The sequence below is a fragment of the Equus przewalskii genome, chromosome 15, assembly GCF_037783145.1.
Source record: "Equus przewalskii isolate Varuska chromosome 15, EquPr2, whole genome shotgun sequence".
Taxonomy (NCBI): Eukaryota; Metazoa; Chordata; class Mammalia; order Perissodactyla; family Equidae; genus Equus; species Equus przewalskii.
Genome location: NC_091845.1, coordinates 41,985,824 through 41,993,893, shown reverse-complemented (window position 1 = coordinate 41,993,893; position 8,070 = coordinate 41,985,824). Strand labels below are relative to the sequence as shown.

General features: G+C 46.4%; 1 long non-coding RNA gene across 2 annotated transcripts; it reads right to left on the bottom strand.

Moving 5' to 3' along the window:
- Window positions 1-986: 986 nt before the first annotated feature.
- On the bottom strand, window positions 987-6,564 carry LOC103555074 (uncharacterized). Of its 2 annotated transcripts, none has more exons than XR_011527471.1 (4): window positions 6,452-6,564; window positions 5,903-6,021; window positions 4,382-4,601; window positions 987-3,115 (listed from the first exon to the last, which is right to left on the bottom strand). It is a non-coding gene; the product is annotated as an uncharacterized lncRNA (long non-coding RNA). The 2 variants fall into 2 exon arrangements; XR_011527472.1 differs by having other exon boundaries at window positions 1,895-3,115; window positions 4,382-4,510.
- Between the last annotated feature and the right edge of the window lie 1,506 nt (window positions 6,565-8,070).

Here is an 8,070-nt window from a genome sequence, read left to right as displayed (position 1 = left end):
GACCAAAGGTAGGTAGAGCTGAGTTATCGAAAGGCAGCTCTGGAGAGCATGTCCGTGAAGCCCTGCTGCTGAGGTCCCCAGAGTTTCCGCAGTTCCTGTTCTTCCTGGCACCAGGCTGCCCATCTCATCCTTCCACTCCATAAACTTCCTGTGCATCCTTCCAACAAATGCATTTGGCTTCAGTAGCTTTCTGAAGAAACTGACTGATGCGGACACAAAGGAAAAGTTATTTTAAGAAGTTTGATCTGGTAGTAGGGGACACTGGACTGAAGTGGAGACAGGGTCGATTCAGAGAAACTAGTGAAGAACTATTCTAGGGAATAAGAAGTGGTCAAGAGTGCTTTCAGGACTTAAAAATTCTAAAGAACAAGTGTTGGACAGTGTGTGTGCATGTGTCTGTGTGCATGTGTGTCTGTGTGGTGTGTTCCAGGGCTGCATGACTAATGACCCCAAAACTTAGTGGATTCAGAGAACGAACTTTGTATTATATCTCACAATTTTGTGGGTCAAGAATTTGGTAAGGGCTGAGCAATTCTCCATATCCAGAAGGTGGCCAGGCTGTTCTAGAGGATCCAAGACAGCCTCCTCCACAGTCTGGCCCTTAGGAGGGGTGGCTGAGAGGCTAGGGTGGCTGGGCTTCCTTCTCTCTCCGGGTGGTCTCAGGGCTCCTCCATGTGGTGTCTCCAGCAGGCTAGCCGGACTTCTTATGTAACTGCCCATGCCTCTGAGAGCAAATGTTCTAAGAGAGAAGCTTCCAGTCTCTTAAGGACTAGGCCCAGAAACTGGCATGGTATCCCTTCTGCCATAGTCTATTGGTCAAAGAAGTGTCAGAGCTTGAACTCATGTTCAAGGGAGGGGACACAGACCTTGTCTCTCAACAGGAGAAATATCAAAGAATCTGCAGCCATCTTCAGTCTGCCCCAGTGCCTGTGGGGGTGCAAAGACTAAATATCGACTTTTGCTGCGGCAAGAATATCTCACCAGTATAGTCCTTAAAATTTTTATTGCAATCAAATAGAGAAGTTTCTCTTTATAGAAGTAGTCCAGGTAATAAATAAAGAAGAAACGATAGAATGATGATGTCACCACTTTGTAACCCCTAATGAATTAATACATCCAGGCAATGATCACCAGTGGCTACTAATGCCACAAGAGGGACAACCAACTACTATCGGTAAGTATCTGAAAAGCTTTCATAGAGAAAAGACCAGAAGCATATATTTTAAAATGTTAATAATAACCATTGACTAGTTTTACTTTCTGCCTTATGATTTTCTTTTCCTCTTTTGATGGCTTTCAGATTACAAAAATAATTCATACATGTTGTTGCAAGTGTATTACTGTGGAAAAATTAGAAAGGTAAACTAATATCTACTTTAAAAAAGATACCAGAAGTGGATGTTTTCACACTAAGTTCTACCTAACCTTTAAGGGATAGATCATTTCTATGATATTTAAATTATTGTAGCTCATAGAAAAAGATGGAAAATGTCCCGTTTAATTTTGTGAAGCCACTCTATGTTAAAGATAGAATGCAACTATGTAGCAATCTTACAAATTCGTAAGTAAAATCAAGCAGTTGTGAATGAGATCCAGCAGTCTACCAAAAGAGTAATAGATTATGGTCAAGTGATGTTATCTAAACACAAAAAGGTGGTCCATATTAGAACTCTATTCTCTTAATGCATTAGATTAACAAATTAAAGAACAAAACCCAAATGATTGCGTTAATAAATACTGAACAATTATTTGATAAAACAGCAGCAATTATTTCCAAAATAGAGGAAATTGTGGAACTATTTGTGATCAAATTTGCTACCAAAATCCTCTAAAAATACCACCCCAAATGGTAAAATATTAAAACTAAACCGGTTAGGTTCAGGAACCATATATAGCGGACTGCCACCACCATTATAATTTAATATTATCTTAGAGGGTCTAACAAGCACAGTGAGTACAAAAAGAGAAATAATCAGCAAAACTTTACATGTTTGTATATCTAGAAAACCCAAGAGAAAAAACTCCTAACACAAAAAAATCAGTAGCTTTTCCTTATACTAGCGATAGTGACAAAAGAATCCAGAAGCTATAAAAGATAAACACATTTGATTACATAAATTTTTCAAATTTTTGTAGAATAAAACAGACCCTAGAAAAGCCAATATAAAAATAATTGTTTGAAAAAAATACTTGCAACAAGGATAGTCAATACAGTATTGATATCTATAACAGAGAGAGTTCTTTCAAATTTGCAAGAAAAAGACGAAAACAACCCAATAGAAACATGTGTCGAAAGTCACACCTTGATGAGATAAGGTATCGCAGATAGCAGGTTTCCCCTCAAAATGAGTGTTTCCAGCAAAGCAAACTGTGCTAGATTAACAATCAGATTGTAACTCTGCTTTCAGCACACTTTAAAAAATAACAGCGTAAAGGAGAAAGCATATGCACCTTGTTTCAACACCTTACCCCGCCTAAGATAGGATGTCTTCGAATTCTAGTCTTATACCTCATATCAGGTCATCTTCGTTGTAGAGGAAAGAGAAACTCTGGCACCCTTTTGGTCTCTGGAGCAGTGATTTCTGACTCTGGCTTGCTAGTACCCACTGTGAACTCTAGTTCATCTTTGTGGGGCTTGAAATCCTGCCGAGCTGCAGAGGATCCTCTCCCCTTGCTCTGGGTGGCCTCAGCCTTCTTTATACTCCTGATCCGCAGCATGGCCCCAAAGGACAGATCATCTGGATTTTGAATGCAGATTTAGGTAGCATCTGTACTTTTACCATCAGGCCCCACCCACTGGACTGTGCTGTGTGGACAGAATCAGGAACCTGGGTCAGCACAGCCGGTTGGACCCTGTGTAGGATGCTCTGAATGACATCTACTCCTTCAGGTGCGATTCGGCAGCCCAGCCACTTACCCACTCTCTCCCATTATTTGTTGATCTACATGTGTTAGTTACGACAACTTGGACATTATCCAGTGACCCCGGGTGAGGTGAACAGCAATGAAAGGATAAGAGCCCACCAGTTTCTGAGCTGTATCTTGGTCCTGGTTGTGTGTATAGCCTCCACGATCTGTGAAGCATCCCCTTCCTCCAGGAAGTTGTGTAGGTCTTCTGCAGAAAGTCCAGCAACACGAGAGCGACACTGAGGCCATGTGTGGACACAGCCAAGAAGGGGCAAGCAAGGTGTCTCTCTGCCCCAGAGAGGAGGTTGATGTGACAAAGCAAGGTGGGGTGTCTCTCAGGGAAACTGACAAAGCACCTGTGACACATCCCAGGAGTGAGTGGGCTTGGGGGTTAGAAGGGGACAAGGAGATGCAGACTTTCAAAAAGCAGAAGGAAAGATGAGTCATGCAGATAATTTAAAACCTGCGAGAAAGAAATTACTCTAGTACTTATAAGCAAAGGTTGTTAGTTTCAATCCTTCTATAGAAGCTAGGACAAAAAGGTAAAAGAAAGGTGAGGAGAGGGGATTTCAACACAGGAATCGAAACTGAAGTGGCCTGGGGCACAGGGAGAGGCAAAGACGTTTTCTCCTCTCTCATTGCCCATGATCCTAGCTCCAATCCATGAAACTCTGAAGAATCAGGTTGGTTTTTGTGATTTTCTAATAGTTCCCATGGTGCTCAGCAAACATTTAGAAAGGAGTGCCTATGGATGCAGGATGGAGCTAAGCGTTATGGGATAGACAGGGGAAATGTAAGTCCTTTTCTTCGCATGAAACAATTGTAAGGCAATAAACAACAGTGCTAACTGGTTTTATGTAGGGCCTCTCTATTCAACATGGGATAGGTGGACCAGCAACAACTGCATCACCAGGCAGCTTATCAGAAAGGCCGAATGTCAAGCCTCACCCCAGACCTACTGAATCAGAATCTGCATTTTTAGCAAGAACCCCAGATGGCATGTAGTGTAGGCAAGTTAAAGTTGGAGAAACACTGAGAATGAAAAGACTGCTGGAGCTGGCGTTGCTACCGAAAGTTTCACGGACAAGTTGGGTCTTGGACAAACCTTGAATATGGATGTGCAGTGGACTCAGAAGTGCTGGGATGGAAGAACTGGAGGGAGCCTCCAAGGCCCATTTCAAATGCTTCACACATAGGAACTCAGGAGGACACATCCACCCTGCCTGCCCTCTCCCCAGCAGATCTCCCTGGGCTGTCTGAACCCAGGACATGGCTCTGGTTATCAGGCATGAAGAAACAATGAAGAGAGAAGGAGCGGGATATGGAGCCTCCAGGCCTGCCCAGTCATATGGATCACCTGGGACTTGTTAAAACACAGAGTCCCAGTCTCCTCCCCTGAAAATTCAGATTCAGAGAGGTTTGGGGTGCAGCCTGTCCCTCTGGATTTTTCTTGAGTACCCCAGGAGTCTCATACCTTCAGGCAACATTGCTTTAGGTCTTCAGTTCCTTGGACGAGACTGGTCACTGAACCTCCCAGGAGTCTCCAAGCCTGTTTTGATGCCTGTCAGACTTCTCTCCATGTGACTTCCACCGCATCTTCATGCTCCAAAGATTGAAGAGACACGGCACAAGCCCAGGAAGACAATGAGTGAGTGGAGGCGACTTTGAGAGAGGGCCTCTTAGCTCTATAGAACCTACAAAACCAACCCACGCAAAGAAACTGGCCTGAGCTGCTAAGGTCAAGGCTTCAGACTACCATTCCCTTCTGGCTGCACTCCAGAAGTGGGCCCAGGACTTCTGCAGGAGTTCCGAGGAATAACCTCGGCTCACCACACCTTTCTTTCCCTTCCTGTTGGGGAAAACACTGCCCAGTAGTTGCCTTCGAGTGCTCCATGACACTCTAGATAACAGCAGCTACAGAAAAACAGGAACGAGAGGAAGAGGACGTGGAAGATACCCTTCTGTGCTCCAGAAGCTCTGGAAGCTAGTTTGTTTGCTGTGAGATTCACGGAGGCTTTAAAACATTGATCAGTGTGGGACTCCCCAAGGAGACCTGATAGACGGGGCTTTCCAAACTTATTTAACCACTTTTTCAAGATGGTCTTGTGTAAAATACTTCAGAACAGCCTTCACTATGTCTATGTCTTCTTAAAGAAGATCCATGGAAGACATTTCTCTCCTTGAATCCCGTGCCAAGAATGGCCGTGTGTCTTCCAGGGAACTACCTTGCCTGATTTTGTGAGTCCTGAGAGTCTGAAAATAGATGTGTTTTGCCCTTTTCATTGGCTGCTCGACTGGGAGCCGGTTTGTTGGAGGGCTTCCAGCAAGTGTACTGAACGGTGGAGCACATGCTCTGTGGCCTGACTCACTGCTGTCTGCTTGTTTTCCTCCATTTTCTCATCAATTTATTTGAAATGTTTTTCTTGGCGCATCTCTATTTGTAAGTCTTATTACCTCTTTTCCAGACAAAACTCAGACAAGCTAAGTGACTTGCCCAAGATCACATAGCTTATCAGTGAGGGATCCAAGATTCAGACTTAGTTCTGCCGATCTTTGAGGCCTAAGCTCTCCCATGCCACCTCCCTAGTCCTGTGTGGGGTCCATGAAAGACCTCAATGTGCGGTGACACTGGAGGTTGGTAGGAAATGACCACTATTGAACGACAGTGATTTGACTTCATCTTTCCCTCGTCCCACGCTTGTTTCTTGCTGCCTAGCCTCCTCCACACCCACCCTTTAGAACTCCTTCCCTATTTTCTAAGACTCTTCATCAGCTCCCCAAGTCCAAAACCTGTAACCTATGACTCACAGCTCCAGCCCGTGTGTTTCTAGATAACCAGTTGTGCCAGAACAATGCACTGAGCAGCCAGCACAGACACCAGCCATAACAACAGGGGTGACCATTCCAGTGTATTCCAGCTGAGTCCCCTCACCTGCAAACAACAGAAACCCAGCCACAGGAGTGGCTTGACTAATTATGGTCTTGTCTTACTCACATAAATACCCAGCTGCTGCGTCCAGCTCTCTTTCCGCATCCCTGGAGTAAAGCTTTCTTCCCCTTGGTTGCCACATGAGCTCCAGATGGCTAGACCACTGCCAGCTTCATATTTGCATTCTAAGCAGGAAGAAAAAAGAAGAAATAAACTGAGAGAAGGAGGAAGGGGCAGCAATAATATGAGAAAAGAATAATTTCACAGGGATCCCCAGTAGATTTCCACTCAGTCTAGCTGGCCAGGGCTATGCTGCCTGGCCACCTCTAGCTGCCTGAACATAGTCATGGTTTGTAAGGAAGAAGGAGAGATGGGTTTTGAGGCAGTCGGCTGGTGTGATCTGCCACACCAGGGACCACCCCAATGTCTGAGTTGAGTCCAAAATGCAGAAAGCAGGCAGCAGGGACCAGAAGGAGGGCGCCAGGGCCAAGAGGACCAGCTGAGTCCTCACTGTGCTGCGCCATAGGCTCCCCTTCAGAGCTCAAGGGCTCATTCACCCTGGCACCGGGAGTGCTGCCAACACAGCCTCAGCTGTCGGCCTTCTTTGGGAATTACCCTGGCTGAAAAGAGCCGCTTTGCCCAAACTTGTGCCCCCTCCCAGGACAGCCCTCATCCTGTTGCCTCGTCTTTTGTCTCTGTATAACTCTGCAGGGCCTTCCCAACTTCAGAGCTCACCGGGGAGTCAGCTGACAACTCTGTTGAGGCTGCACGGCAGCCCGGCTCCTCCCTCTTTCCCTTCCCTCCCACCAGAGTGATCCCTAAGCACTCCTAATAAACACCCTGCAGGTCATTTCCCAGGGGTGCAGCCTGCACTAAGGAACAAGCCACTTCTTCCTTTTTCTGGTTTACCTTAACAGGCACGTGCTGAATGCCCAGCGCTGGGAGTGGAGGGTGGGTGAATACAGACGTGAATAAGCATCACTCCTGGCCTCACAGGCTCGGCGATGGAGCTGGGAAAACGAACGGCTAAGACCCAAGACAAAACACAATCAGACAAATATAAAGTGCGATGGATGCTCACCGGAGGAAGATGTTATCAGTGGTTGGGACTGGAGGTAGGGAGAGTTAGGAACTCTGGAGGGGCGTCACGGGAGAAGGAGCCTTTGAAATGGCCTCTGACAAGGACCAGGCAGAGCCTATGGCAAAGAGGGACTCCGGACAGGGCCAGCATAAGCAAAGGCACAGAGAGCTAAGGTGTGGGCTGTGTCCAGAGGGTGGCAACAGGTGGAGTTTGGCCAGAATGGGGAGTGAAATAGAGCACTGGTTAAGAAGACGAGCTTCCAAGGCAGCCCAGGGCTTGACTCCCGACTCGGCCCCTTCTGAGAGAGGGACATCAAGCATGTCACTTAACTTTTCACACTATGACTTTCCCATCTGTAAAATAGTAATTACGTGTTCCTCCTCGCCTAAAAGGTTAAAGGTTAAAATACGTAAACCACTACACTGACATCTGGAGGGGCATGAGGCTCAGGTGATGCTCTAGTTTTTATTACGCAAGCAGAAATATTGTGGAGGCTGCTGTTTAAGCCAGTGGTTCTCAAATTTAGGTCCCGAGATCAGCAGCGTCTTGTTACCAGGGAACTTGTTAGAAATGCAGATTCTTGGGGCCCCTCCCTAGACCTACTGAATCCGAAATTCTGGAGGTAGCATCCAGCAGTATATTATAACAAGCCCTCCAGGGGAGGCCGCGGTGCGTTAGAACTTGAAAACCACGGTTGAAGCCAACAGAGGAATATATTTTAAGGGGGCAAAGGCTCTCCAGGGACTTCGAAGACAGAGGTGCAGCAGGGCCTCACAAGCGGGCGGCCAACAGAAATGGGAACCAGGGAAACAGGAGTCTCCTTTCCTTCTCTCACCTCTCCTCTCTTACTCTCTGCCTCTCTCTTCCTGTAGCGGCAAATGAGCCTCATTTCTACTTCCGCGAGCCGAGGGTTTCTGCCATAGAGAGCTGCCAGACCAAGAGGCTGAAATTTCCCAGTCTCAGCTTCAGGTCACTCTGAAAGCAGCTCATTGGCCCAACTAGAGTCAGGCGCTCACACCTGGACCGATTACTTGGAGTGTCCTTCCCCGACCCCAAGTGGATGGAAGTGAGGTGCTGATTCAATGAGGTCTCCAATACTTGGAATGCCAGTCAGATGTGTGGGAAAGAGGTCAAGGTGAGAGCATGAAATTTG